The 27135-nt window shown below is 42.1% G+C and overlaps 1 long non-coding RNA gene and 1 other non-coding gene across 2 annotated transcripts in view; one reads left to right on the top strand and one right to left on the bottom strand.

Annotated features, from left to right (window-relative positions):
• LOC133067440 (uncharacterized) overlaps window positions 1-27135 on the top strand; it is a 161823-nt gene that overhangs the window by 88317 nt on the left and 46371 nt on the right. The gene's annotated exons all lie outside the window — the stretch shown is intronic.
• LOC133067615 (U6 spliceosomal RNA) lies at window positions 8410-8516 on the bottom strand. Its single transcript, XR_009695382.1, has one exon. It is a non-coding gene; the product is annotated as a U6 spliceosomal RNA (small nuclear RNA).

Here is a 27135-nt window from a genome sequence, read left to right as displayed (position 1 = left end):
CTTCCCTGTCCATTACCAACTCCCTGAGCTTGCTCAAACTCATGTCTGTCGAGTTGGTGATGCCATCCAACCATCTCATCTTCGGTGGTCCCCTTCTCCTCCTGCCTTCAATCTTTGCCATCATTAGGATCTTTTCCAATGAGCCAGTTCTTCGCATCAGGTGGCCAAAGTATTGGAGTTTCAGCTTCAGCATCAGTCCTTCCAATGAATATTCAGGACTGATTTCCTTTAGGATGGACTGGTTTGATCTCCTTGCAGCCCAAGGGACTCTCAAGAGTCTTCTCCAACACCACAGTTCAAGAGCATCAATTCTTCAATGCTCAGCTTTCCTTATGATCCAACTCTCACATCCATACGTGACTACTGGAAAAACCATAGCTTTGACTAGACGGACCTTTATTGGCAAAGTAATGTCTCTGCTTTTTAATATATTGTCTAGGTTTTTTTTCAATATTTCTTTTTTTTTTAAATTAATTTTTTAATTGAAGGATAATTGCTTTACAGAATCTTGTTGTTTTCTGTCAAACCTCATCCTGAATCAACCATAGGTATATCTATATCCCCTCCCTTTTGAACTTTCCTCCCATCTCCCTCCCCACCCCACTCTCCTAGGTTGATACAGAGCCCCTGTTTGAGTTTCTTAGCCATATAGCAAATTCCCGTTGGCTATCTATTTTACATATGGTAATATAAGTTTCCATGTTACTCTTTCCATACATCTCACCCTCTCCTCCCCCTCCCCATGTCTATAAGTCTATTCTCTATGTCTGTTTCTCCATTGCTGCCTTGTAAGTAAATTCTTCAGTACCATTTTTTTAGATCCCATATATATACGTTAGAATATGATATTTATCTTTCTCTTTCTGACTCACTTCACTGTATAATAGGTTCTAGGTTCATCCATCTTATTAGAACTGACTCAAAGGCGTTCCTTTTTATGGCTGAGTAATATTCCATTGTGTATATGTACCACAACTTCTTTATCCATTCATCTGTTGATGGACATCTAGGTAGCTTCCATGTTCTAGCTATTGTAAATAGCTGCTGCAGTGAACAATGGGATACATGTGTCTTTTTCAATTTTGGTTTCCTCAGCGTATATGCCTAGGAGTGGGGTTGCTGGGTCATATGGTGGTTTTATTCCTTTTAAGGAATCTCCATACCATCTTCCATAGTGGCTGTATCAATTTATATTCCCACCAACAGTGCAAGAGTGTTCTCTTTTCTCCACACCCTTTCCAGCATTTATTGTTTGTAGACTTTTTGATGAGGGCCATTCTGACTGGTGTGAGGTGATATCTCATTGTAGTTTTGATTTGCATTTCTCTAATAATGAGCGATGTTGAGCATCTTTTCATGTGTTTGTTAGTCATCTGTATGTCTTCTTTGAAGAAATGTCTCTTTAAGTCTTTTTCCCACTTTTTCATTGGGTTGTTTGTTTTTCTGGTATTGAGTTGTATGAGCTGCTTGTATATTTTGGAAATTAATCCTTTGTCAGTTGTTTCATTTCCTATTATTTTCTCCCATTCTGAGGGTTGTTTTTTCACCTTGCCTATAGTTTCCTTTGCTATACAAGAGCTTTTAAATTTAACCAGGTCCCACCCACTTGTTTACTTTTGTTTTTATTTCCATTACTCTAGGAGATGGATCATAGAGGATCTTGCTTTGGTTTATGTCATTGAGTGTTCTGCCTATGTTTTCCTCTAAGAGTTTTATAGTTTCTGGTCTTACATTTAGGTCTTTAATCCATTTTGAGCTTATCTTTGAGTATGGTGTTAGGAAGTGTTCTAGTTTCGTTCTTTTACATGTAGCTGTCCAGTTTTCACAGCACCATTTATTGAAGAAGCTGTCTTTGCCCCATTGTATTTTCTTGATGAGTCAGACCAAAGGTTTGTCAATTTTGTTTATCTTCTCAAAGAACCAGCTTATTGTTTTATTAGTCTTTACTATTGTTTCTTTCATTTCTTTTTCATTTATTTCTCCTCAGATCTTTATAGTTTCTTGCCTTCTACTAATTTTGGGATTTTTTTGCTCTTCTTTTTCCAGTTGCTTTAGGTATAAAGTTAGGCTCTCTATTTGATGCTTTTCTTGTTTCTTGAGGTAGGATTGTATTGCTATAAACTTTCCTCTTCAGTTCAGTTCAGTTCAGTTGCTCAGTCATGTCCAACTCTTTGCAACTTCATGAACTGCAGCACGCCAGGCCTCCCTGACCATCACCAACTCCCGGAGCCTACCCAAACCCATGTCCATTGAGTTGGTGATGCCATCCAACCATCTCATCCTCTGTCGTCCCCTTTTCCTCCTGCCCTCAATCTCTCCCAGCATCAGAGTCTTTTCAGATGAGTCAGCTCTTCGTATCAGGTGGCCAAAGTATTGGAGTTTCAGCTTCAGTATCAGTCCTTCCAATGAATATTCAGGACTGATTTCCTTCAAGATGGACTGGTTGGATCTCCTTGCAGTCCAAGGGACTCTCAAGAGTCTTCTCCAACACTGCAGTTCAAAAGCATCAATTATTTGCTGCTTAGCTTTCTTTATAGTCCAATTCTCACTTCCATACATGACCACTGGAAAAACCATAGCCTTGACTATACGGACCTTTGTTGGCAAAGTAATGTCTCTGCTTTTTAATATGCTGTCTAGGTTGGTCGTAACTTTGCTTTGAAAGGAGTAAGTGTCTTTTAATGTTATGGCTGCAATCACCATCTGCAGTGATTTTGGAGCCCAGAAAAATAAAGTCAGCCACTGTTTCCACTGTTTCCCCATCTATTTGCCATGAAATAATGGGACCAGATGCCATGATCTTAGTTTCCTGAATATTGAGCTTTAAGCCAACTATTTCACTCTCCTCCTTCACTTTCATCAAGAGGCTCATTAGTTCTTCTTCACTTTCTGCCATAAGGGTGGTGTCATCTGCATATCTGAGGTTATTGATATTTCTCTCAGAAATCGTGATTCCAGCTTGTGCTTCTTCCAGTCCAGCATTTCTCGTGATGTACTCTGCATGTAAGTTAAATAAGCAGGGTGACAATATACAGCCTTGACGTACTCCTTTTCCTATTTGGAACCAGTCTGTTGTTCCATGTCCAGTTCTAACTGTTGCTTCCTGACCTGCATATAGGTTTCTCAAGAGGCAGGTCAGGTGGTCTGGTATTCCCATCTCTTTCAGAATTTTCCACAGTTTATTGTGATCCACACAGTCAAAGGCTTTGGCATAGTCAATCAAGCAGAAATAGATGTTTTTCTGGAGCTCTCATGCTTTTTTGATGATCCAGTGGATGTTGGCAATTTAAACTCTGGTTCCTCTGCCTTTTCTAAATCCAGCTTGGACATCTGGAATTTCTCGGTTCATGTACTGTTGGAACCTCACTTGGAGAATTTTGAGCATTATTTTGCTAGCATGTGAGATGAGTGCAATTTGTGGTAGTGTGAACATTTTTTGGCATTGCCTTTCTTTGGGATTGGAATGAAAACTGATGTTTTCCAGTCCTGTGGCCACTGCTGAGTTTTCCAAATTTGCTGGCATATTGAGTGCAGAACTTTCACAGCATCATCTTTTAGGATTTTAAATAGCTCAACTGGAATTCCATCACCTCTACTAGCTTTGTTTGCAGGCTTGATGCTTCCTAAGGCCCACTTGACTTCATATTCCAGGATGTCTGTCTCTAGGTGAGTGATCACACCATCATGGTTTTCTGGGTCATTATGATCTTTTTTGTATAGTTCTTTTGTGTATTCTTGCCACCATTTCTTAATGTTTTCTGCTTCTGTGAGGTCCATACCTTTTCTATCCTTTATTGTGCCCATCTTTGCATGAAATGTTCCCTTGGTATCTCTAATTTTCTTGAAGAGATCTCTAGTCTTTCCCATTTTATTGTTTTCCTCTGTTTTTTTGTATTGATCACTGAGGAAGGCTTTCTTATCTCTCCTTTCTATTCTTTGGAACTCTGCATTCAGAAGGGTATATCTTTCCTTTTCTCCTTTGCCTTTCACTTCTGTTCTTTTCTCAACTATTTGTCAAGACCTGCTCAGACAACCATTTTGCCTTATTGCATTTCTTTTTCTTGGGGATGATCTTGATCACCGCCTCCTGTACAATGTCATGAATGTCTGTCCATAGTTCTTCATGCACTCTATCAGATCTAATCCCCTGAATCTATTTGTCACTTCCACTGCATAAGTGTAAAGGATTTAATTTAGGTCATACCTGAATGGTCTGGTGCTTTTCCCTACTTTCTTCAATTTATGTCTGAATTTGGCAATAAGTTTATATCCTGTAACTTTACTGAATTCACCATTGAATTATTGGGCTTCCCTGGAGGCTCAGATGGTAAAGAATACACCTGCAATGCAGGAGACTTGGGTTCGATCCCTGGGTTGGGAAAATTCCCTGGAGGAGGGCATGGCAACCCACTCCAGTATTCTTGCCTGGAGAATCCCCATGGACAGAGGAGCCTGGTGGGCTAAAGTCCATGGGGTTGCAAAGAGTTGAGAACGGCTAAGTGACTAAGCACAACATTTTTCTTGGTGGAGTCTTCAGGCTTTTATATATATATATAATATGTCACCTGCAAAAAGAGACAAATTTACTTCTTCCTTTCCAGTTTGGATGTCTTTTATTTCTTTCTCTTGCCAAAGCGCTCTGACTAGGTCTTCCAACATTATGTTAAATAGAAGTGGCAAGAGTAACCTTCCTCATCTTGTTCCTGATCTTATAAGAAAAGCTTTTAGCTTTCACCACTATGATGTTTGCCTTGGGCTTGTCATATTATGTCATTTATTACATTGAGGTACATTCCTTCTATACCTAATTTCTTCAGAATTTTTTTTTATAAAAGAATGCTGAATTTGTCAAATGCTTTTTCTCCATCTATTGCAATGATCTTATTGTTTTTATCCTTTATTCTATTAATATGATTTATCATATCTATTGATTTGTGTCTGTTGAACCATCCTTGTATCTCGGGGATAAATCCCATTTGATCGTGGTATATTATTTTTTTAATGTGATATTTAGTTTGTTTTGTTAGTATTTTGTTCAGGATTTTTGCATCTATGTTCACAAGGGATATTGGCCTGTAATTTTCTTTCCTTATAGTGTCCTTGTCTGGTTTGGGTGTAATAGTAATGCTGATCTCATAAGGAGGAAGTTCTTCCACATTTTAAATTTTTTGAGAGTTTGGAGATTGCCATTAACTCTTCTTTAAATGTTTGGTAGAATTCACCAAAGAAGTCTGGTCCTGAATTTTTCTCTGTTGGGAGGTTTTTGACTACTGATTCAACCTCCTTACTCATTATTGGTCTCTTCAAATTTTCTATTTCTTCATGATTCAGTCTTGGTAAGTTGTATGTTTCTAGGAATTTATCCATTTCTTCTAGGTTATCCAAATTATTGGTGTATAAATGTTTATAGTTGTATTTACTCTTTGAGTAACTGTTAAACTTTTCTACAGTACTTTACCATATTACCTTCCTACCAACAGTATATGAGTGTTAGTGGAACATAGATGTTCCACATCCTTGCCAACATGTGGTGTGGTCAGTCTTTTAATTTTAGCCAATCTAAAGGGTGTGCTTTATTGACTATGCCAAAGCCTTTGACTGTGTGGATCACAATAAACTGTGGAAAATTCTTAAAGAGATAGGAATACCAGACCACCTGACCTGCCTCTTGAGAAACCTGTATGCAGGTCAGGAAGCAACAGTTAGAACTGGACATGGAACAAAAGACTGGTTCCAAATCGGGAAAGGAGTACGTCAAGGCTGTATATTGTCACCCTGCTTATTTAACTTATATGCAGAGTACATCATGAGAAATGCTGGGCTGGATGAAGCACAAGCTGGAATCACGATTTCTGAGAGAAATATCAATAACCTCAGATATGCAGATGACACCACCCTTATGGCAGAAAGTGAAGAAGAACTAATGAGCCTCTTGATGAAAGTGAAAGAGGAGAGTGAAAAAGTTGGCTTAAAGCTTAACATTCAGAAAACTGAGATCATGGCATTTGTTCCCATTGCTTCATGGCAAATAGATGGAGAAACAGTGGCAGACTCTTTTTTGGGGCTCCATAATCACTGCAGATGGTGACTGCAGCCATGACATTAAAAGACACTTACTCCTTAGAAGAAAAGTTATGACCAACCTAGACAGCATATTAAAAAACAGAGCATTACTTTGCCAACAAAGGTCCATCTAGTCAAGGCTATGGTTTTTCCAGTGGTCATGTATGGATGTGAGAGTTGGACCATAAAGAAAGCTGAGTGCAGAAGAATTGATGCTTTTGAACTGTGGTGTTGGAGAAGACTCTTTTGAGAGTCCCTTGGACTGCATGGAGATCAAACCAGTCCATCCTAAAGGAAATCAGTCCTGAATATTCATTGGAAGGACTGATGCTGAAGCTGAAACTCCAATACTTTGGCCACCTGATGCGAAAAACTGACTTATTGGAAAAGACCCTGATGCTGGGAAAGATTGAAGGTGGGAGAAGAAGGGGACGACAGAGGATGAGATGGTTGGATGGCATCACCAACTCAATGGACATGAGTTTGAGTAAACTCCAGAAGTTGGTAATGGACAGGGAGGCCTGGTGTGCTGCAGCCCATGGATTTGAAAAGAATCAGACACAACTGAGCAACTGAACTGAACTAAAAGGATTTGTAGTAGTATCTCACTGTAATTTGGATATACATTTCTCTACTGACTAATGATACTTATTTGATATCTCTGTGTAACTTTGTGTCTGTTCAGATTTTTGCCACTTTAAAAACTGAGCTATTTTTAATATTGAATTATGAGATATTTATATATTCTTAATAGTCCTTTATCAGATATGTTTTACAAATATTTTCTCCCAGTTTATAGTTTACCTTTATAACTTTATAACATGATCATTCAGAAAGAAATTTTAAAATTTTTAATGAGATTGGTCAATTTTTACTTTTATCATTTGTGCTTTTTTAGCCCACGGTCAGTCACCAAGATTTTTTTCCTTCTGTTTTATAGAAGTTCTATAGTTCTCGCTCTTACATGTAGGTTTATGACCCATTTAGAGTCAGGTTTGTATATGGTATGAAATAAGGGTCAAGGATCCTTTTTTTTTTTTTTTTAATGGATATTCAGTTGTTCCAACTCTACTTGTTGAAAATATCCTTTCCTCATTGAATTGTTCTGACATTGTTGTCAAAAATCAATTGACCTGGGGAAAGAATAGGGTTAAAAAAAATGTGGTACTGGGACAAGTAAATATCCATGTGCAAAAGAATAAAGTTGGAACTCTACTTCATCCATATACAACAACTCAAAATGGAACATACACTTAAATCGGAAAACTAAAACTTTAAAAGTCCTAGAAGACAACATAGCGATAAATCCTCATTACTTTTGGCTAGGCAATAGTATCGTTAGTCATTAAGGAAATGAAAATCAAGATGCAATAAAATACCACTTCACACCCACTAGAATGACTACAGTAGAAAAAGATGGACAATAACAAGTGCTGGTGAAAGTGGAGAAAGAACTCTCATGCATTCCTAGTGGAAATGTCAAATAGTGCAACTGCTTTCAAAAACAGTTTGGCAATTTCTCAACAGGTTAGACACAGAGTTAGCATATAACTCAGGAGTTCTATTCCTAGGTTTAGACCCAAGAGAAATGAAAGCATAAAGTTTTCTGCATGAATGTTAATAGCATTGTTCATAATATCCTTCAAAGTGGAAACAGTCCACATGCCCACTGGTGATGAAGAGGTAAGTAAAATGGGTATATCCATGCAATGTAATATTATTGGGCAATAACAAGGAATGAAGTGCTGATACATGCAGCAATATGGATGAGCCTTGAAAACATTAAATGAAAGAAATCAGTCACAAAAGATCACATATTATATGATTTCACTTATATCAGATGGCTGGAATAGGCAAATCTATGGAGACGGGAAATAGATTAGGGGTTGCTTAGAGCTAGCACTGAGTGTTTGTGGAGGAGAATAGGGAATGACAGCTAATGGGTATGGAATTTCTTTTAGAGGGGAATGAAAATACTCTATAAATAGACTGTGGTGATGGTTACACAACTGTGAATACACTGAAAGCTGTTGAATTATACACTTTAAGTGGATAAATTATATGATGTGTGAATTATGTCTTCATAAAACTGTTTGAAAAATCAATTTACCATGTATATGTGTGAGTCTACTTTGGGTTCTCTGTTCTGCCCCATGAAGCTATTTGTCCTGACACCAATACGACACTGTCTTGAGCACTGTAACTTTATACATTTGGAAATTAACTAACATAATTTCAACAACTTTTTCTTTTACGAACTTGGTCAGGTTATTGTAGGTATTTCTTAGAATCAGTTTATCATTTCCTACAAAAAAGCCAGCTGAGGTTTTCTTTTTTTTTTTTTTAAAAAATATGGAACGCTTCACGAATTTGCATGTCATCCTTGCGCAGGGGCCATGCTAATCTTCTCTGTATCGTTCCAATTCTAGTATATGTGCTGCCGAAGCGAGCACTGAGGTTTTCTTTTTTTTTCTTTTTTGCTGTATGATATTTCTTATACATGGATTCTAAAAAAAAATAATACAAATGAATCTATATACAAAACAAAAACAGATTCACAGACAAACAAATTTTGGTTACCAAAGCGGAAAGGGAGGTGAGGAAGGACAGTTTAGGAGTATGTAGTTAACTGATACAAACTATATAAAATAGGTAAGCAACAAGAATTCACTGCATAGCATAGGGAATTATACCTAATATCTTATAATAACCTATGATGGAATATAAACTTCAAAAAAAACCACCCAGAACAAATCACTATGCTGTATGCCTGAAACTAACACATTGTAAATCAGCTATACTTCAATAAAAAAAAATAAATTTTAGCATCCTATTTCTACTCACTTTGAATGAAACAAATGCTTCTTACCAAAATTTAGCAACCTATTTCTTCATGAAATGGCTCCCAAATTCTTGTATTTTGTTAGATTCCAGAGTTCTGAAAGAAATTGAGTTGGAAAATTTTTGCCAGCTTTGTCATTGATTTAGTGAGGTGTCAGTGTTTTGGGCTTCCCTCATAGCTCAGTTGGTAAAGAATCTGCCTGCAATGCAGGAGACCTTGGTTTGATTCCTGGGTCAGGAAAATCTGTTGGAGAAGAGATAGGCTACCTACTCCAGTATTCTTGGGCTTCCCTGGTGGCTCAGACAGTAAAGAATCTGCCTGCAATGCAGGAGACCTGGGTTTGATCCCTGGGGTGGGACAATCCCCTGGAGAAGGGAAAGGCTACCCACTCCAGTATTCTGGCCTGGAGAATTCCATGGACTGTATAGTCCATGGGGTCACAAAGAGTCGGTTGTGACTTTTAGTGTTTTGATGTTTCTCATCCTGCCATTTTCCTTCCTTAATACATAAATGGAACAAATATTATTTATTACCTATATACTAATAAATATGCCACAGAAATATGTTTTCATATTCTTAATAAATACACAGTAACTTTCTTATAATATAATTTTTCCCATTATACTACATGAACACATTTTAAATTTCCCCTTTGAATTATAAATTCCCATTCTCTGAGCAATTTTGAATAGAAAATGTTTCCCTTTTTTGGCTTATTTTCATTGAATTCATTTCTAATAGTGGAATTCTCATTAAGAGATAGTAAATTTTAAATACAATTTTCAAATATTGGTCTAACAGCATCTAATACCTGAATAGCAGAAGTTATTTATATTTACACCATATTTGCAAGTGTGATTAATTGAAAGGTTTGTATCTTTTTACAGTAGAGTTTTCCTTCTTATTTCCTATCTTAATTAATTAGTAATTTTTAAAAATTTATTTATTTTTTATTGAAGGATAATTGCATTATAGAAGTTTGCTGTTTTCTGTCAAACCTCAACATGAATCAGCCATTCAGTTCAGTTCAGTTCAGTCGCTCGGTTGTGTCCGACTCTTTGAGGCCCCATGAATCGCAGCATGCCAGGCTTCCCTGTCCATCACAAACTCCCGGAGTTTACTCAAACTCATGTCCATCGAGTCGGTGATGCCATCCAGTCACCTCATCCTCTGTCATCCCCTTCTCCTCCTGCCCCAATCTCTCCCAGCATCAGGGTCTTTTCCAATGAGTCAACTCTTCGCATGAGGTGGCCAAAGTATTGGAGTTTCAACTTCAGCATCAGTCCTTCCAATGAACACCCAGGACTTATCTCCTTCAGGATGGACTGGTTGGATCTCCTTGCAGTCCAAGGGACTCTCAAGAGTCTTCTCCAACACCACAGTTCAAAAGCATCAATTCTTCGGTGCTCAACTTTCTTCACAGTCCAACTCTCACATCCATACATGACCACTGGAAAAACCATAGCCTTGACCAGACGGACCTTTGTTGGCAAAGTAATGTCTCTGCTTTTTAATATGCTATCTAGGTTGGTCATAACTCTCCTTCCAAGGAGTAAGCGTCTTTTTTAATTTCATGGCTGCAATCACCATCCGCAGTGATTTTGGAGCCCAAAAATATAAAGTCTGACACTGTTTCCACTGTCTCCCCATCTATTTCCCATGAGGTGATGGGACCAGATGCCATGATTTGGTTTTCTGAATGTTAAGCTTTAAGCGAACTTTTTCACTCTCCTCTTTCACTTTCATCAAGAGGCTTTTTAGTTCCTCTTCACTTTCTGCCATAAGGGTGGTGTCATCTGCATATCCGAGGTTATTGATATTTCTCCTGGCAATCTTGATTCCAGCTTGTGCTTCTTCCAGCCCAGCGTTTCTCATGATGTACTCTGCATGTAAGTTAAATAAGCAGGGTGACAGTATACAGCCTTGACGTACTCCTTTTGCTATTTGGAACCAGTCTGTTGTTCTATGTCCAGTTCTAACTGTTGCTTCCTGACCTGCATACAGGTTTCTCAAGAGGCAGGTCAGGTGGTCTGGTATTCCCATGTCCTTCAGTATTTTCCACAGTTTATTGTGATCCACACAGTCAAAGGCTTTGGCATAGTCAATCAAGCAGAAATAGATGTTTTTCTGGAGCTCTCTTGCTTTTTCGATGGTCCAGCGGATGTTGATAATTTGATCTCTGGTTCCTCTGCCTTTTCTAAAACCAGCTTGAACATCTGGAAGTTCTCGGTTCATGTATTGCTGAAGCCTGGCTTGGAGAATTTTGAGCATTACTTTACTAGTGTATGAGATGAGTGCAATTGTGCGGTAGTTTGAGCATTCTTTGGGATTGCCTTTCTTAGGGATTGGAATGAAAACGGACCTTTTCCAGGCAAGAATACACAGAAGAATGGTATAAAAAAAGATCCTCATGACCCAGATAATCACAATGGTGTGATCACTCACCTAGAGTCAGACATCCTGGAATGTGAAGTCAAGTGGGCCTTAGAAAGCATCACTACGAACAAAGCTAGTGGGTGTGATGGAATTCCAGTTGAGCTATTTCAAATCCTGAATCAGCCATAGGTATACATATATCCCCTCCCTTTTACAGCTTCCTCCCACCTCCCTCCCCATCCCACCCCTCTAGGTTGATAAAGAGCCCCTGTTTGAGTTTCCTGAGCCTTACAGCAAATCCCCGTTGGCTATCTATTTTACATATGGTGATGTAAGCTTCCCTATTACTCTTTCTTATGTCTCACCCTCTCCTCCCTTCTCCCCGTGTCGGTCAGTCTATTCTCTATGTCTGTTTCTCCATTGTCCAACTGAAGTTTTAACTGGAATAGCACTGAGTCTGTAGATCAGCTTCAGGAAATTCACACCTAATGATGCTGAGTCTTCTGATCTCTGAGGAGGCGTATGTATCTCTATTTATTTTAGTTGTCTTTAATTTCTCTCAGTTTTTGGCATTAAGGCTTGCACAGCTTTTGTCAAATTTACCCCTAAGTATTTCTTATTTTTGATAACACACTGTTTTATCAGCAAAGATTATATCAGCAGAAATACTGGCAGTTCAGGCTGAGAGGGATAGAGACAGTAAAAAAATGAGAAGAAGCTTTTGCACTCCTAGAATTCTGCTGGTAGGAAGCAGGCTGATAAAATGGCTCAGCTGCAAATATGTGCTTCCTTTCATTCTTGTCTAAAGTAATTGACTAATTTTTTTTGAAGTATAGTTGAATTTACAATGTTGTGTTAGTTCCTGATGTACAGTGAAGTGATTCATTTCTTCATACAGACACACATATATACACATAGATGTGTATATACACATTCTTTAATATATTCTTTTATGTTATGGTTTACCATAGGATAGTGAATATAGTTCTCCGTACTATGCAGCAGCACCTTGTTTATCCATCCTATATATAACAGCTTACATCTGCTAACCCCAACCTCCCACTCCACCCCTCCCTCTTGGCAACCACACGTCTGTTCGCTATGTCCATGAGTCTGTTGCTATTTCATAGATAGGTTCATTTTTGTTATATTTTAGATTCCACACATAAGTGATATGGTATTTGTCTTTCTGACTTACCTCACTTATTATGATAATCTCTAATTGCATCAGTGCTGCTGCATATAGCATTATGCATGTTCTTTCTTATGGCTGAGTAGTATTCCATTGTGTATATATCTTACATCTTTATCCATTCATCTGTTGAAGGACATTTAGATTGCTTCCATGCCTTGGCTATTGTGAATAGTGCTGCTATGAACATTGGGCTGCATGTATCTTTTTGAGTTATAGTTTAGTTTGGATATATGCCCACCCAGAATAAGATTGCCAGCTCATAGTGTAATTCTGTTTTTAGTTTTCTGAACAAACTCCATACTGTTTTCCATAGTGGCTATACCAGCTTACATTCCCACCAATAGTGTAGAGGGAACAGGAAGGGTAGATTCTTGACATCTAGTTGGAGAAAGCATAGCAACACTTTCACCTGATGTTTATTTGGAAAGTAGAAAATGATCATAGTGAACTGGGTATTTGGGGCAACGAGATTTACACCCAAATTGTTGAAGGTGCCGCCTGGTTTCTTGCTACTTTTAGAAAAATGCTAGAGGAGAGAGATAGGCTAAAGGAAAGACTTTTTTAAAAAGAGAGATAGGACTTGCTGTTTATGAAGATCCCCACCTCTCCAGATAGGAAATAATGTTAAAATTTTTTAGGAGATGAATTCTGAGCCAAGATCCAGGAGTCTCTCAGGAAATCATGGTCTAAAGATGAAGCTGAGGGATTTCCCTGATGGCCCAACAGTTAAGACTCCACACTTTCAGTGCAGGATGCCTGGGTTTGAACCCTGGTCAGGGAATTAGATCCTACATGCTGCAACTAAGACCTGGTGCAGCTAAATAAAAATAAAATAAAATTAATTTAAAAAATCTGAAGCTGAGGGGAGGTATGACCATGAAACCCTTTGTTAACACTTCTGGAAGGTCAAAGGTGGTGCCTGAAAGTACTATTCTGTCACATTGTACCTCTAAGGACTTTAAGGGCGTGACTCACCAGAAATGTCACAAGTGGGACAAGATTCTGGAAGAGGTGACAAGTGACACCAAGAGAAAAGTATGGAACACTAAGAATTTACAGGAACTGCCAAGAGAGTAGAGTTTGTGGCTGAGAACATGGACTGTGGTTTAAATCCTAGTTCTGCCACTTACTGGCTACATGACATTTGGACATGATATTTGTCTTTGTCCCTTGGCTTTCCTCGGCAGTAAGATGGGGATCATGGTACATCTGTCATAGACTTGCTGTGGGGTTTAAATGGCTTACATATGTAGGCACCAAGAAGCATGCCTGATACATGTGAGAATGCATGCTAAGTCACTTCAGTCAGGTCTGACTCTGTGTGATCCTATGGCTATAGCCCACTAGGCTCCTCTGTCCATATGGACTGTGATAAGTGAGTGAGTTATTGTAACATGTAATGGAAAAACCTGAACTTTTTGGCCAGCCCAATATTTAGGGAAGGAGAAGTGAAAACGCTGTACTTCTTACAGCAGAGCTGAATGTGGCCTAAATTATAATTTGGGTGACAAAAGAAACTATAGCCTTAATTTATTGTCAGAGGCTATAGAGGCTATCCCAAAGTGTTTAGACATGGCAAAGACCCAGGGGCCAATGTGAGAGTGGGTCCTTGAGCTGTTCATTTGCAAGTGGCAAACCAGTGACACAGATAAAAAGTAAAAAGGAGAGAGAGAGAAATGGTCTAAGAACACTTAGCAGATAATCAGAGCTAGAAGAGATCTTTATGAGTTTGTCCAATATTATAGATCTTGTCAGAGGAAGAAGCTTGGAGAGGAAGCCACACAGCTACTAGTGGCAGAACTTGACCCAGCACTGAGAAACCCACAGTTTCCTGGCGCCTCCAACACAGAGTGGGCATCAGTACCACCCACCCTCTCTGTACCAGTCTGGGCAGGGCCTAGTCAAAAATGACTGGTACTTATTGTAAGAGAAGGGCTGAAAAAAAATGTTAGTTCTATTTTTTACACTTTTAACTAGCATTTATTAAACACTTACTACATGCTAATCAAAACTGCATGAGGAGAAACCATTTTTGACCAAGAAAAATGTTGACAGTTTCATATAGATCAACCTAACACACTATTTATCTACCTAATACATTATTTAATTATGATAAAACACTATAAAGTGCATACTATTATTTACCTGATTTTATAGATGAGACAGAGGCACAAAGAGATTGACTTATCCAAGGTCACACAGCTGGTAAATGATGGAGCCAGTTTACAATTTTAGGAGGCCTGATTTCAGAGCCCATGCTGTGAACCCCTTTTCCAGACACCAATATGAATGTGCCCACAGTCTCAGGGGGCTGGTCGGGCACCTGGGCCCTACCCTGTCCCCCTGGAGTTAGGAAACCAGCTTCCCTTGGGGAATTAAATCAGCCCAAACTCCTGGGGCCTATTCAGAAAAAGCACATGCTGGCCCAGCCTTGTGATCTCATGCCGGCGGGGCTTTGAGACAATGGAACAACTTTCCAGCACCAGGCATCACCGTGGAGACAATGTGCTTCTCCAAACACCAACCCCCAGAATAACAAACACGGCTGACTTCCATAGCATCGAAGTCTAAATATTGAAGTGGAGCATCCGTGCCTTGCCACGTGTGGTGATCTTTTAGTGGAAAAAAGTCGGTAGTTCCTATTGTCTGGATTCCCCAGGGGGAAGATCTGAAGCTGTTTCTCTAGCTCTACAAGACTTCTGCCGCCTCTCTCGAGACCCCAGTCTGAAAGAGGGCTTGTTTGATGTAAGCCAGGCTAGGGGACCCCTCCACATTCCATTGTGATCCTTGCTGACCTAGAGCAAAATTAAAAAGTCAGGACAATATGGAGAATTTTTCCTAAAGCTAAAAGTATTCTAGTTGCAGAACCTGTTTATGCTGCTCAGCATCCTTCCTGTGGCTCTCTGCTCTGCTATTCTATCCATTTCGCGGCACTCGCCGGCTGCCTCCTCTTGTGTGTTCTCTGCATCCCACAGGCGCTCATCGTGGCTGCTCCAGCCCCAACTCTGCTGCATGACTTCAGTCTCCACTGCTCACTGCCTCATCCTCTCAGTATTTCCTTGCTCACAGTTTCTAGAGAGAATCTGATTAACTTCATGTTTCTTTTATACAAGACCATGTCATGCATTGTTGGCCAGCCCACCAGCCAGCTGCCTTTGGGCCAGATGGCTAACACTGGTTCAATCAGCTGGCGTGGCCCAAAACACAGTTGCTCTCTGAGCAGGTAGCAATAGTGGACCAGTTCCCCTTGAAAAGGGCTTAAAGGGCAGGTTTAATGGTTGATATGGCTGTCATGAAGTCCAATTTGGAGATTTCACACCAAAATTGAATTTGCAGTTCTCCACTTAGGAAGGTTTTGAAGTCATGGAATGGGAAGGTTCACCTAAAACATATGAGGGACTCCAGAGCAGTCTGGCTCTGGGAGATGTACCAGGGGAGGACTCACACCAAATGGTCAGGATTTAACCCAAGGGGGTGGTTGCTGAGGCAGAAAGAAAGACACAGATTCAGACATAATTTGGAAGAAAACCAGTAAGTGTGGATGAAAATTTGGGTATCGGGAACAAACAAGAAGGTAGATAGATGGCAGCATCGGTCACTGAGCCAGAACTTAGGAGAACATAGTTTGGGGAGATGAAGGAGAAATGGCCAGTTCCATTCTGACATGCTGAGCTGGGAGACATCCTGCTGGGTTTAGCAACAGGAAGTTGGCTGTTCAAGTATAAAGTTTAGAAAAGAAGTCTGAGTTGGAAGGATGAATGTGAGGAGCTTCAGCATGTTGGTGGTTCAAACCATGGAGAGGATGATTTCACCCTGGGAAAAGTGGAGTGCATAACTGATGCTTGACAAACATTTGTTGGAGAAATGAATGACCTGGCCTGGTCTTGGGATTTACTCATGTTTCACTCCTTTCCAGGTGACAGAGTAACTCATTGAGACCTTGCACTGTGAAAAAGCATAATGGTGAATGGAAGGAACATGGGCTTTGAAGGCAACACCAAGTTTCATGGCAAATTGAGACTTACTAGTTGTGTGCCTTTGAGCTTCATCCAACCTCTTATAGCTTTAGTTTCTTCATTTCAAATTGGGTGTAATGATAATTACCTCATTAGACTGTCATGAAGATTAAATAAGACAGCAAGGCTAGGGCTTCAAGCACAGGTTTTGGTACATATAGTTGGCACTCAACAGAGGTTTCGGACTCCTGCCTCCCCCAAAGGAAGTTTTGAAATACCAAAGACCATTCTGAGTAATAACCTAACACAGATTCCAAGGATGTCATTCCCTTAGCCAGCGGTCTCTCAAAAACACCCACTGATAATGTAAATGATCTCTTTTGGAGCTAACGTTAGGAGCCTGCAACTGGACTTTTCTGGTGGTACAGTGGTTAAGAATTCGCCTGCCAGTGCAGGGGACACAGGTTCAATCCCTGGCCTGGGAAGATCCTAAGCCCATGCACCACAACTCCTCAGCTCCTGTGCTCCACAACAAGAGGAGCCACCACAGCGAGAAGCCCGGGCTCCGCAACGCAGAGTAGCCCCTGCTTGCTGTAGCTAGAGAAAACTTTGAAAAAAGGATCTGTTAATTAAAGAAGAGTCTACATCTGAGGCCTGGATCAAAGAGCCCTCCTGCCCCCCACTCCCACCTCCTGCGTGGGTGCTCTGTGACAGTCCATGCCCGTTCATGTGGTCATGCTCTCCTGTGGAGGCTCCCCACTTTCTGGACTCCCACAGGATCTCCCCTCATCCCCAGCCCCAGGGAAGCTTGCTCGCACTGCCAGCTGCTGTCCAGGCCCTTGTCACACTCCGGCACGTGTGCCCAGTTTCCTGGCCACTGACAGCTTCCCTTGAGCCAAGAGCTCCCATTCTGGCCCATATATCAGGCTTACACAGATAGGAAATACACAGGAAAGGGTGTTCCCTTCATTTAGTATCAAATATTCAGTACTTGAACATTAATTTACTTCAAGTCATAAGATTTTTTCAAAGAAAGTTATAGAACCTTATTGGGAGAAATAGAGCATGATCAAAATCAATGGCAAGCCCACCCATACCAGGCTAGAAGATTAAAAATACGAAGGCAACAATTTCCCTTGAATTTCTATACAGATTCAGTACACTATCTATTAATGCTCCCAAAGGATAATTTACAAGAGCTTGAGACCTAGACAGCATATTAAAAAGCAGAGACATTACTTTGCCAACAAAGGTGCGTCTCGTCAAGGCTATGGTTTTTCCAGTAGTTATGTATGGATGTGAGAGTTGGACTATAAAGAAAGTTAAGTGCCAAAGAATTGATGCTTTTGAACTGTGGTGTTGGAGAAGACTTTTGAGAGTCCCTTGGACTGCAAGGAGATCCAACCAGTCCATTCTAAAGGAGATCAGTCTTGAGTGTTCATTGGAAGGACTGATGTTGAAGTTGAAACTCCAATACTTTGGCCACCTCATGCGAAGAGTGAACTCATTTGAAAAGACCCTGATGCTGGGAAAGATTGAAGGTGGGAGAAGAAGGAAATAACAGAGGATGAGATGGTTGGATGGCATCACTGACTCAATCGACATAAGTTTGGGTAGGCTCCAGGAGTTGGTGATGGACAGGGAGGCCTGGCATGCTGCAGGCCGTGGGGTTGCAAAGAGTCGGACATGACTGAGTCACTGAACTGAGAAATGAATAGTGATGTTCAGTTCCCGAGATTAAATGGTTAAAAGGACTGAAGCCTCTTTTTAAAGGGTATGATAGTAAATTTAACTTACCAGATTTCATAACATATTACAAAGAGACAATTATCCAAACCATATGGTAACAATGGGAAAAAAGATCAGTGGAAGGGATTAAACGATCCAAAATTAATTCAGTATATAGTGAAACTAGAAATAATCCAACAGTGAAGAAAGTAATTGCCATATAAAAAATGTGTGGAAAAGAGCTATAATTAATACAGAGTAAAGTTATACCTCATACCGTTTTCTGAAATAAAGTGCAGGCTACATTTTGTGCACGTCTGAAAAACAATCCATAAAGACAAGAAGGTATAAATCCACATTTATCATATTGGAAGAGAACCCATCACTGAAGACAACAAAGATTTTCAAGTTAAAAAATAGGAACATTTTATTAAAGAAAATACAGACAATTAATTGCAAGAGGAAAATACCCCAGAAAAGATAAACCTCTGATACATCTAAAACATATTAATTTTTACCTTTTCACAAAAAGCTAAAATCAGTGCCCAGATTCCACTCAGTAAGCAGCAAGAGACGAGCGCACAGTTTACACAGGAAGTACAGGTGGTAAATCAAAACATGAAAAAGCAGATAACTCCACCGGAAATGAGAGAAATGCACACAATCAGCTATGAGGTATCAGCACATGCTTATCAAACTAATCAAAATACAGTGTCAAAACCCTGTGTTGGTAGAGCTGGGGAATAGGCCAGATAGTATAGATACCTTCAGGGCAGGGACTCTGGAGCCAGGTTGCTATAATACCAACCCCTCCATGGGCCACTTCTGAGACCTCCCATGAGTGACTTCACCTCTCTGTGCCTTGGTTTCCTCATCTGTCAAATGAGGTTTTGTTGTTGTTTAGTCATTAAGTCATGTCTGACTCTTTTGTGACCCTATGGACTGTAGCCCACCAGGCTCCTCTGTCCATGAGATTTCCCAGGCAAGAATACTGGAGTGGGTTGCCATTTCCTTCTCTAGGGGATCTTCCCCACCCAGGGATCAAACCCAGGTATTCTGCATTGGCAAGCAGATTCTTTTAACACTGAACCACCAGCGAAGCTAATATATGTATATATAAGGAGCTTGGGACAGTGCCTGGCACGTAGTAAGTACTGTATACAGGTTACTATTATTATTTATAGATGGGGTGCCTTTCCCTTCAAGTTCTCTCAGTTGTAGTAGAAAGGGCATAGACTCTGGAGCCAAAAAGATCATTCATTCATCAGCTATTTACTGAATGCCAGATCCAGGTGCAAATCTCAGTTCCATTAATTATGAGTATGGATTGATTAATTTTGGCTTCACTGGGTCTTCACCATGGCACACAGGCTTTTTATTGTTGTACGCCAGCTTTCTCTAGTTGAAGCAAACGGGCTACTCTCTAGTTGCAGTAGTTTCTCTTGTTGAGGAGCGCGGACTCAGTCATTGTGGTACATGGCCTTAATTGCCCCCATGGCATGTGGAATCTTGGATCCTGGACCAGGGATCAAACTAGTGGCCCCTGAATTGGCAGGCAGATTCTTAACCACTGGACCACTTGGAAAGTCCTCCATTAATTATTAGTGATGTCACATTGTGAAAATCACTTAGGAATATTGACTCTCGGTTTCTTCCATCTGTAAAATGGAGTAACAAAATCTGCTGCTTAGTCTGGCTTTAGGGGAACGACATATCGCACAAAAAAGTAGATAAGATGGGGCTTGGCATGTAGAAATCCTTAAGCCATCTTTAATTCCTCACTTCTCCTCCTAGAACTTCAGCCCAGCCCCTATCTATGGTCATGGAGTTTGCTCTCAGCTACCTGCCAGTTAGACTAGATTAAAATCTTCAGATGGCCCCAAATTCTGAAGCTCATGGTGCAATTTACCTCCAAAATACATGAATCAGAATAACAGCACCAATCCCTAAAATTTGGTATTTTGATGTGCCACAAAGCCTCCTTGTATGCTGTAAATGCAATCGCTTATTTCTGTATTCACTGTCCCATTCTTGCTTGCTTTTTGGTTCCCCTCTTTGCTACTGGCCATTTTCTGGTAGCTTAGCCAGCCTGATGGGTGATCTCAGACCGCCGCCAAACTTTCCCCATGACATAGGGGCCATAAGGACTTCAGATTTCTCCCTCCCCAGGACTATTTGTATTCCCCACCTCCCAGGGAGCAAGAACTCCTGGGGACTGAAAGCTATATTTGTGGAATGCAAGAATGAATGGATACATGAAATCTCTGCATGGTAGAATTTCAGCTGTGATGGGAGATAGGAGAGGGGGCTCTCTTTAATGCAGAGACAGTGACCAGAATTCCTCAGATTGCCCTACATGGGTAGACGGTTGATACTGAAAATATTTAACACAGAGAGCAGCGTAAGTACTGACAGTGCACCCGGAGACCCCTGCTGGGGTTAAGCATCACCTCTTGGCTTGTGGGTTACTAGAGGCCCAGGGCTTCCAAAGGGAAGGGCTGTCAGAGGGTGGAGGTCTAGGGCCTCCCAGCAGCTGGTACTCACCGACAGGTATAAAAGTACTTTGGGCTTCCCAGGTGGCTCAGTGGTACAGAATCCACCTGCCAATTCAGGAGACATGGGTTCATTCCCCAGGTTGGGAAGATCCCCTGGTGGATGAAATGGCAACCCACTTCAGTATTGTTGCCTGGAAAATCCCATGGACAGAAAAGCCTGGTGGGCTATGGTCCATGGGTTTGCAAAAGAGTAGGACACAACTTAGCAACTAAACAACAAATAAAAGTACTTCAGTGTCCCAAGAACCAACACGGCTGTATCACACACACATGGATGGAACCCAGGCTCAGTTAGAAGGTTGTACAGGAATCAAGAGACTTCCACCACTCTCTTCTGTGGGCCCCAGTTTCCCATCTATAAAAGAAAAATCAGACTTTTTTCCATATTTATTTATTTGGCTGCATTGGGTCCTAGTTGTGCCACTTGGGATCTTTACTGTGACATGCCTGATCTTTCCTTGCGGCTCATGTGCTCGAGAGCATGTGGACTCAGTACTTGCAGAGCATGGGCTTAGTTGCCCTGAGGCAAATGGGATCTTAATTCCCCACCGAAGGATTGAATCCACGTCTCCTGCTCTGGGAAGGTAGATTCTGAACCTCTCAACCACCAGGAAAGTCCCAAAGTTTTCAAACCTTTTTGATCCATTCTCCTCTGATGGCCTTGATTTCAAAACCAATTTGTAAAAGGCCATGGTATAATAGAGAAAAACGGATGCTCTGAAGCTGAAAGACCCAGTTCAAATCCCAGCTGTTACTTCCTATGTGACCTGGGTCCAGATCAATGAAATTTTCTGAACCTTCACTTTTCATTAATTCAACCAGTATTTAATGAGCACTTTTTCTGTGCCCCACTGTGATCATACTCTGGTGAATAAGACCTGGCCTTTGCCATCATGAAACTCACTGTCTGCTTAAGGCTCCTTGGATGCAAGTGACAGAAACCAACTCAAGCCAGCTTATGCAAAACCAGAATATGTTATAAGGATGTAGGAGAATCTGGGGACCAGAGGGTAGGAAGCACCACCAACCACACTATTGCTCCCAGCATACCTGGTGCACTGTTGGTCCTCTCTCTCCTCCAAGACCCGATTCCTATAAACTTCAGTTAATATGACATTCCAATTCCAAACCTCTCAAAGAATCTGATCATCGCAGCTTGGGTCACGTGTCCACTCCCAGTCCAATCTTCTGTGACGGTGCGGCTGGGCCAGTCGATGCAAACATGGCCTCAGGAACTCGCTCATATGGATGGGGGAGGGGTCCAAGTGCCGAAGAAAGAGGGGCTTGCGGATCCTGGAGTCTACTCCACAGCCTCATAGGGTGGTTGTGAAATTAAATGAAATTCCATGGAATGTGGCCTGTGTACAGCCCGGGCATGGACGCAGCGCTGCAACTCCTGGCCCTGGTCATAACTGGTGCTTAACTCTGAGGAATTACTGATAACGAAAATATCTTTCGTGTCTCTGGCTGCTTTGTGTTCATTTTCTCGGTGACTGCTTCCCTTGGCTTTGATCTCGGACCCCACCTGACTGAGCTGGCTTGTAAGTTAGCTGGGCGCACGTGGGGCCCAGGCTGACCCTACCCAAAGCTCAACATTTGGCCCACACACCTGGTGAGTACCTGAGATGCTAAATGAATGAATGAGTGAATAAGTGAATGTTCTCCCACCCAGCCCTCAGTGGTCTGGGAGGGGCAAGATGGATGGCTGAGGCAAGCGGGCGGTGTGGGGGTTGTGAGCGGGGGTGGGGGGTGTCTTTGGAATTTGTCTCCTTTCCACCCAGTCTTTGTTGGAGGACCTTTCTTTCTCCTTGTGCTTAGTATCCTGGACCAGCAGCTCAGCTCCTCTTAGGAATTCTAGGAGGGATCAAGGGCTGGGTTCAGGTCTTCCCCACCAAGTCTAATTTGTGGAATTACATGGAACCCCTGACTTCACCTCTCGTTACTGAAAGCATTACCTCTTGTTACTGACTTCACCTCTCATTGGGCCTCGGTTTCCCCAGTGGCAAAATGTATGGTTGTGGATGTAAGGACTGGCTGAGGTCAGAGATGAGAAATGGCTTCCCTGAGGCCGGCCTGGGAGGGAAGATTGGAGAGGCCTTCCGCCCAGCTGCTCCGTGCCCTCAGGAGCACCGTAGCCGCTGGCCCATGACGGATGACTTCACCGGCTGTGTGGCTGAAACCTGAGCCCTCTCGCTAGGAGCTGAGCAGGAAGTTTTTTTCCTGCTGTAGGAGCTTTTGTTCTACTAGCCTTGATCATTGAGCAGAGGAATTTCCAGCCGGCTGACGTCAGCCCAGACTCTGGCCAAGCCCATCAGACCTGCAGGGGGCCTGAGGGAGGGCTGGGCAGGTCAGAAGGTGCAGAGCTTCAGGCACCAGAAGACGTCCCTCGTCTCTATTCAAAAGCGTTGACTGGGGTCTGCTCCCCATCCATCACTCAGGAGGAAAGCCCAGGGAAAGCTCATTCACCCTGAGAGTAGATAGAAAGGTGGGTGAAAAGTGGGTTCTATTTCTGGTCCAACTACTTACTCTGCTAGCTCAGTGCCTTGGACTAGACACTTGACCTCATTGGCCCTCAACTGCCTCATCTGTAAAATGGGAATAATACTGCCTCAGACCTCCTGGTATTGGGTATTAAATGTAAAGCATTAAAAACTTCCTGGTACATAGTACATGCTCAGTAAAGAGGAGCGGCAATATCTATTATTATTATCTCTACAGTGGAGAGGAAAGGCGATGCCATGTGGGGACACCTAGTAAAGGGGACAGTTCAAAAACAGAGGCTCCCTTTGCTAAAAGAGCATCATGCTTTTCTGCTGTGTGAATCCAGCTGTGCATTCCTTCGCAGGATCTCAAGTCTCTGTAAAGGTGACTGCATTAGTTTCCACAACAGAAGTGTATTGTCTCATGGTTCTAGAGGCTAGAAGTCCGAAACCCAGGTGTCAGCAGAGTTGGTTCTGGGGGCTGGGAGGGAAGGATTGTCCCAGGCCTCTTTGCTTGGTGTGTGGTTGGCTGTCTTTTCTCTGTATCTCCACCCAGTCTTGTCTCTGTATCTATATCCAGATCTCCTTTTATTAGGACACCAGTCATATCAGACTACTGCCCACCCTCAAAGACCTCATTTTAATGATTACCTCTGCAAAGTCTCCATCTCTGAATAGGGTCACATTCTGAGGTACTGGATATTAGGACTTCAACATATGGATTTTGTGGGTGTACAATTCAACCCCAAAGAATGACCTAGGGGGAAAACATGATGCTTAACTGAAAGGTGGTTTTCATATCTTTCAACACCAGAAGGGATGACAGAATTTGGAGCAGAAAGGCCTTCTTGAAGTCTGTCAAACCCTCCCTGGGACATGGCTATTAATTCTAGTAGTGTCAAGCCTTAATAGCATCAGAACCTGGTTGTGGAGCCCAGATGATTAAGTTACTTATTTTCTACTCTGAACTTCTTGCTATCCATACCTAATTTCATCTGCCAAAATTCAAAGTGAAATCCAAGATTCACCCAAGAAAGCTATGCCATCCTCACTTCCTTTGGCAACAGAGTTGGGTAAAAGGAACACTGACTAGGGAGTCGATGGACCTAGATTCTAGTTTATGTACTTGCTGTGTGACCTTGGGCATGTGACCTTTCCTCTCTGAGCCCCACTCTCCTCAACTGTGAAATCGTGTGTGTGTTCATGCAGATATAGGGAGCTGGAGGCAGAGGGGTCAGACTGTACTGTAAATGGGACTAAGGGAAAGTGAAGTTGCTCTTTGCGACCCCATGGGCTGTAGCCCACCAGGGTCCTCTGTCCATGGGATTTTCCAGGCAAGAATACTGGAAGGGGTTGCCATTTCCTTCTCCAGGGGATCTTCCCAACCCAGGGATGGAACCCAGGTCTCCCGCATTGCAGGCAGACGCTTTATCCTCTGAGCCACCAGGGAAAGCCGACTTAGCTATGGGAATACCCTTGTAACTGGGAGTGCTGGGAACAAAGCTGGCACATCTTCCTTGAGTGTCAGTTTAGCATAGACTGTGACTTTAAAACTCCAAAACACACAAGTGTATCACAGAGGAGCATGCAAAGCCATGTGGATTTTTAACTATGAGGCTTTAGAAAAACTAGAGAAACTCTTGGTTTATGGCTGTTGTTCTGTGTTCCACTTTGACCCCTAACCCCTGGGGTAGGACCTCTTTCCCATGTGCCAATAGGGGTCCTTCATGGGAAAAATTTGAGATACTTTGGACTAGGTGTTGGCAAAAATGTTCCAGCTTAGAGTCCACGTGGTTTTGGATCTGAACTCACTCGCACACACTGAGAACCCCTTGGGCATCTTTCATTCATCGCCTAGTTTGAGCGGCCTCTTCACTGTGCGCTTGAAGGTCAGGCCAGGGTGAGAGGTCTATGCCAAGTCAGAAAGGCCACGGCTGGGAGAAGAGGTGCGCTCGCAGTGGAGTTGGTAGCAGAGGGAGTGGAATTCACCGCTGGAGGAAGCAGCCTCTGGCAGCTGCGTGGGGAACTATCTCGGGGCTTCCCCGTCTTCAAGTTCCTCTGATGGTCAAGTGGCAGGAATTTGAAAGTGAGAGTCCGCCTTTCCCTCAAGTTTCGCCCTCTCAACTCTCTTTTACAGCAAAGCTTCTTTTAAAAAAATTTTTTTTTATTTTTAAAAATTGAAGTTTAGTTGATTTACAATGTTGTGTTTGTTTCTGGTATACAGTAAAGTGATGCAGTTATATATATATACATATATATACATGTAAAAATATATACATATAATTTTTTAGATTCTTTTCCATTATAGGTTATTACAAGATATTGATTCTGGTTCCCTGTGCTTTGTAATAGTTCCTTTGTTTATCTGTTTTATGTATCATAGTGTGTATCTGTTAATCTTGAGCTCCTAGATAGAGCTACCATATGATCCAGCAGGCCCACTCCCCCGTATATATCTGAAAAAGATGATAACTCTAATTAAAAAAGATACATACACCCCCCAATGTTCATGGCAGCACTATCTACAGTAGCCAAGACAAGGAAGCAACCTAAATGTCCATCAACAGATGAATGGCTAAAGAAGATATGGTATATATACAATATGGAATATCACTTAGCCATTAAAAAGAACGAAATAATGCCATTTACAGCAACATGCATGGGCCTAAAGATCATCATACCAAGTGAAATAAGTCAGGAACAGAAAGACAAATACCATGTGCCATCACTTATATGTGGGATCTTAAAAAAATGATACAAGTAAACTTATTTACAAAACAGAAAACGGGCCTAAAAAACAAACTCATGGTTACCAAAGGGAAAATAATTGTAGAGGAATAAATGAGGAGTTTGAGATTAACAGATGCATACTGCTGCTGCTGCTGCTGCTAAGTCACGTCAGTCGTGTCCGACTCTGTGCGACCCCATAGACGGCAGCCCACCAGGCTCCACCGTCCCTGGGATTCTCCAGGCAAGAACACTGGAGTGGGTTGCCATTTCCTTCTCCAAAGCATGAAAGTGGAGAGTGAAAGTGAAGTCACTCAGTTGTGTCCAACCCTTCACGACCCCATGGACTGCAGCCCACCAGGCCCCTCCGTCCATGGGATTCTCCAGGCAAGAGCACTGGAGTGGGGTGCCATTGCCTTCTCCTACAGACACATACTACTATATATTAAATAGATGCACACAGTGAAGCTTCTTGAAGGGGGACTCTGCACTCACCTCCCACTCCCTTCTCTGTCTGCTGTATTCTAACTTCTGCCCCAGCCCCCACCTACACTTGTTCTTGATGAGGTCCTGAGCGCCTCCTGGTTGCTAATGATAGTTTGTCCTCCTCCATCCTCACCATACCAGCCTCCTGGCAGGACACTCCAGCTTTGGGGTCACTGCCCACCCTGGGCTTTTTTTCCCTTCACCTCTAGCTACCCCTTCTCCCTCATCCCTGCAGCGTCGTCTCCCTCAGAGCTTTCCTCCTTCTACACACCCTCCCTAGGCCTCTTCATCTACCCCTGCAGCCCAGTCTCTCTCCATCTCTAACCTCTCCAAGCTCCATCTCAGGCCCAGAATTCTTCTGAAGCTTCTGACCTGGCCAGCTGGCTTTCCCTTGGGTATCCCCTGGGGCCTGCACATCAGCAGGGCTCAAATGAAGTCATCACCTACTCCTGCACCCTGTCCCTCCACCTGTGTTCCAAAGCTCCAAAACCACCTGGGGGGCTACCCATGGTACCTCCTTCCCTCCCTTCCTTTCCTCATTTTATCTGTAGATTAACTGCTTGGCTTCTGTTCAGCTCATAACCAGATTCATCTCCCTGAGGCCAGGGTTTGCTAATTGTACCTCGCAGCATCTGTCACAGGGCGGGGCAGAGTTGGGTCCGCAGTAGGACCTCAATAAACATGTGTGATCTGAAACTTCCTCAGCAGTCTACGGGTTAAGGCTTCT

This window comes from Dama dama, chromosome 12 (genome assembly GCF_033118175.1).
Source record: "Dama dama isolate Ldn47 chromosome 12, ASM3311817v1, whole genome shotgun sequence".
Classification (NCBI taxonomy): Eukaryota; Metazoa; Chordata; class Mammalia; order Artiodactyla; family Cervidae; genus Dama; species Dama dama.
This window is presented reverse-complemented; position numbering and strand designations above follow the sequence as displayed.